The following is a 5,000-nucleotide window of genomic DNA, read 5'->3' on the forward strand; positions in this document are numbered from 1 at the left end:
GTTTGTGAGAGTGTGGTTGAACTGCATTTGCTTTGACTGGTCTGACAACTTCAAGACAATATCCTTAGAGATTAGTGTTTCTATGGTCAGTGTGTGTGTGTGTGTGTGTGTGTGTGTGTGGAAACAATGGCAACAACTATCCCGTCAGTTACTGCTGCTGTTGATTAGAAGATCCTTAAAGACCATTTATGTTCTCAGTAGAAATAAAACACACACACACACACACACACACACACACACACACACACAGACGTTTATGTTCTAGGTAGAAATAAAACATAAAACAGGAAAGGTTCTCTGTCATGGTTCTCGTAACCTCTACCCCATTCCATGTGTGTGTGTGTGTGTGTGTGTGTGTGTGTGTGTGTGTGTGTGTGTGTGTGTGTCTAACCTCTACCCCATTCCATGTGTGTCTATGTGTGTGTGTGTGTGTGTGTCTAACCTCTACCCCATTCCAATCTTCAAGATGTTTTACGTCCATCTGTTTGAAAACCACACACCTGGGACTGTACAAACACACACACACACACACACACACACACACACACACACACACACACCTTTCTCTCTCACACATTGGGACCTACAAACTCATTCAAACAGACACAGACTCATTGTCTTCCTCTCTCTATTTCACACACACAGACATAAACTGTGCTTGTGTGTGTGTGTGTGTGTGTGTGTGTGTGTGTGTGTGTGTCTTACCTCTGGCTAGAAGAAGCAGTGTTGTATAATAAATAGTCACATGATCACCTGACAGGAGTCCTTGCCCCCCTCGTCCCTCCCGGCACAGATCATGTTGTCGGTGATGGTGACGCCTGACGGGTTGTACTGGCAGAAACAGTTCCTGTTCCCCGTCACCGGCACATCCACTTCCTGAAGGGTCTGTGGGGAGGGGAGGGACACTAGGAGAGACAGGAGACAATCAGGTTAAGTTTCAGAGTGTGTGAGTGTGTGTGTGTGTGTGTGTGTGCACATGTGCATGTGTGTGTGTGTGTGCATGTGTGTGTGTGTATGTGTAGTTGTCTGTGAGTGTGTGTGCAGTGCCGCCGCTCCCATAACGCAAACTACGCGCTGTGCGTAGGGCACCAAGTCCTGAGGGGGCACCAAAAAATAGGCAACTGAAAAATCATCATAGTTATAATAATTATAATGCCGATATTATTTCAGTATAAAAATATTAGGCACCTTTTAGGCATGTATATCACAAAACAGGCAGAACAAGAGATATATTTAATTGCTCAAAAAAAGTTACGATGGTGCCCCCCCCAAAAAAATAAAAATACACACTCAACTTCCCAAGCTCGCCGTGGGTGCCCTTTCCTATCTCAGTGGCCTGACGAACTTTGACAGTAGGCTAACTTTTCGAAAATGGCCTCAAAAAGACAACAGGAGTCAGGGGCACAAAAAAGAAAGCGAAAGAAACTGCAAGATGATGCCCGTGCATCACTTTCAGGTAAGTCCATGTTTAATCATTGTTAAATACGGGAAATGTGCTGCTAATTTAATGGTTAGCCTATGCAAACAGCTCAAACTAGCTGACGTTATTGCTAATGTTAGCACACTCAAATATGTTATAATTTAGGTGCAAGTAGGGTCGCCAACCGTCCCGAATTGTCCGGGACATCCCGAATTATGGGTGATTTTGATTTGTCCCGTCAGGGACAGCTCCAGTCCCGTATTCCAAACACAGCCTTTTTTATTTGTATCCGTGAAAAGAGAAAAAAGTTAAGTGTTATCTGTGCCCTGGAGACAAGCGCCTCTCAACTGCACTTGACTCCACAAGCATTTGTTACTCCAACACGAACAGGTGAAACTTGTAGCGAGAGATCATCATGCCTCGACTGAAGGACAGACTGCCCCAACTCAAATAGAGTATCTTAAATCACGAATATATTGGAAGCTTGCACATTGACTACTGGTTGTTTTCATATTTCATATCAGCATTCTTTACACATGATGAACTGGTGTTAATATGTGTGAATATGAACTCATGAATATTCATAAGAAGTGTCACAGGCACCCATTATAATTGTAGAAGTTAAATCGAGGAGACTATAACATTAGCTAAATAACTAGCTATCATTTCCTGCAAACGGAAATCTTCCATTTAAATCGTTTAAGGTTATTAAACGTTTCCTTAGCTAGCTAGCTAGCTTAGCACCTTGATAACCATAGCAACCAGGAATCACAACTTTAGCTGCAAAGTTATGGATATGTAGTGACAAGAGATGTTTTAGCTGTTCTACATAGTGTGTTTACAAAGTAAAGTAAAATTGTGTGAATTTTCTGCTTCTAAATCTTTGCTTTATTGAAGAAGATTGCTTACTTGTATACTTCTGCTTTTAAGTTTGTATTTATGGATGACTATTTAATTTCTACGAACATTTTGCACATCCCACTTGTGTGTATGTATGTTTTGGCTGTTCTGTGTACTGTGTTTACAAAGTAGATTTTCCTTTCTCGTTTTAATAACATGTTAAACTGGGGGGGGGGCATCATAAAGGAGTTATGCTTAGGGCACCAAAATGGCTAGCAGCGGCACTGTGTGTGTGTGTGCACGTATGTGTGTGTGCACGTATGTGTGTGTGTGTGAGTGTGTGTGAGTGTGTGTGTGTGTGTGTTTGTGTGTGCGTGTGCTTGTGCGTGTGTGTGTGTGTCTGTGTCTGTGAGTGTGTGTGTGAGAGAGTGTGAGCGTGTGTGTGTGTGTGTGTGTGTTCACCTCCAACTCTGATGGTGCCCCAGCCTGTCACCCAGCTGGTGGTGCCCCGGTTGAAGGTGCTGTTGGCTGCTGCCAGGCAGATGGGGCGGATGAAGTTAGTGAAGGTGACGGAGGAGGAGAGGCGGAGGAGGGAGACGTCATTATCGCTGGTCACGCTGTTGTAATTGGGATGTCTGATGATCCGAGAGACGGTCCTGGAAACCTCGTTGGAGTTGCTGCCCTGCTGATTCTGCCGCCCCAGGTAGACGATCAGGCCGGAGGGGTTGGTGCTGCAGAGAGAGAGGAGTTTATATGCTAGTGCACGTAGCCACAGATTACTGCAGTGAGTTTATATGCTAGTGCACGTAGCCACAGATTATGTGTGTGTGTGTGTGCGTGTGTGTGTGCGTATGCATGCGTGTGTGCGTATGCGTGTGTGCGTGCGTCTTATGAAGCAAGGTTCAGTGTTACCTAATGTTACGACCACATGTCTTGTGTTCTTTGTTTATCACTTTCCTTCCCTTTTCTGTAGCTCCGCCCAGGTTGTGCTACCCCTGATTGCCAGATGAGATGCACCTGGCCAGGTGATCAAGCAGCAGATAAACACTCCAGTTTCCTGCTGCAGGGGAGAGGCTTCTAGCTTGGGGACGGCTGGTCTTGCTGCCTCCTAGCCTGGGATTTAGTTGTACAGCTATGTTTGTCTTGTAGTTGTTAAATGATGTTGTATTAATAAATCCCATGGATTTGGTACTTTTAAAAGGTGTTTTTAGTAGTTGTTTTGCGTCAGTGGTGGAATGTTTGTTCGCCCCATAGGGCCACTAAAGTTGGGGTGTAACAATTGGGGGCTCACCCGGGATTGAACATCCATGAGGTAAATGTTTGTAAGGTTTTGTGAGTAGCTAATTGCCTTTGTGTTGAGTAGTGGTCATCTTTTTGTTAGATCATTTGTTGTTGTTTGTTAAGTGCTTGTGACTGGTAGTTACCTGAGTGACCTGGAGTTTTGAGAGCATCCTGATTAGATAGCCGTCGGGCAGAAAATAGAGTCTTGCCACTTTGTTATTTTGCCTTTTTTATTTTTGGTGGTATACCTGGACGTGGGTACGTTTTCTGAGTGTGGCAGTAGGCTTTGTATTGGGTCTGCTGCCTGCTTACAGAGCTCAACGTTTAAAGGAGCCTCCCGGGGCGCCACTGAAGACTAGCTAGGCTAGTTAGCCATCTTGTTAGGCAGGTTGGGGTGCCTCTCTACAGGTCTAGTCCAGTCATTTGCACTTTGCACAGCAACGGGTTGATCTTTCAGTGACTTTCTACTTTTCATTTTTGTCTTGTGAAGCTGTACATTTGAAGTAGTATTGAGAGCAGTGACTTGTGGTGCGTGACCTTTGAGTTGTGGATACACTCCACATTTGTTGGGTCATTGTTTGGTTGCAGCTTAGGTCGAAGCTGGCAACGTTTTGTTTGTAGTGAAGACTACTGTTTGGTTGCAGCTTAGGTGTAAGCTGGCAACGTTTTGTTTGTAGTGATGACTACTGTGTGACCCATTTGTGCGTTGTGGTTGTTGCAGTGCACGTTTGGTTGGGCCACTTGTGTGTTGATGCTCTTACATGTTTAAATTGCAGCTAATCCGTTGTGTTGTGCCCTTTTTGTTTGTTTGGAGGTGGTCGCTCCAGAGATCAATGGATCTTCGATTGGAAGGCCACACCCACTACATAAGGTCACTTTGTGTGTTGCTGGTTTCTTGCATCCATTACGGTAGCTTGTGTATGTGGGTGAAGACCACGTGGTGTCCATTTTATGTCGAGGTGGTGGCAGTTCATTTTACTTGGGTCTGTGTGTTGTTGATAAGATAACAGCAACTTTGTAGCTGGTCTGCTTGTTGCGACCCTTGTGGGTTTGTGTCTGTTGCACTCCACTTTGTGTTGGTCACCTGTGGTGCTGTGTATGGTTGTGGGTTAATGCAGTAACTAAGTTAGGTTTTGTTTATTCACCTCATGGTGGTAGCCATTTTGTGTCTTGTGGGAGTGGGACCCACTTTGTATGGCTGTTTGTTTGGCTGCTATCCTTGCATCTAGTAGCAACAGCTTCGTTGGCCCTTTTTGAATGAACCTTGTTACACTTTGTTTGTCATAACGGCAAGCTTTTTGATTCCCCTCTGACTTAAGTTAACACCTTTTTGTAAGAAGCAGTCCCTATTTTTGTTTTAGAGTACAATGATTAAACATTGCCAAGTCACAGTGAACTTGTTAGTGTTATTGTATGTGACTCACTGTTTATTCATTGTTTTAAGGGTGGAGGTGTTACG

The 5,000-nt window shown here is 44.4% G+C and overlaps 1 pseudogene; it reads right to left on the bottom strand.

Annotated features, from left to right (window-relative positions):
- LOC116218616 overlaps positions 1–5,000 on the bottom strand; it is a 19,377-nt pseudogene that overhangs the window by 9,961 nt on the left and 4,416 nt on the right.

The sequence above is a fragment of the Clupea harengus genome, chromosome 23 (assembly GCF_900700415.2).
Source record: "Clupea harengus chromosome 23, Ch_v2.0.2, whole genome shotgun sequence".
NCBI lineage: Eukaryota > Metazoa > Chordata > Actinopteri > Clupeiformes > Clupeidae > Clupea > Clupea harengus.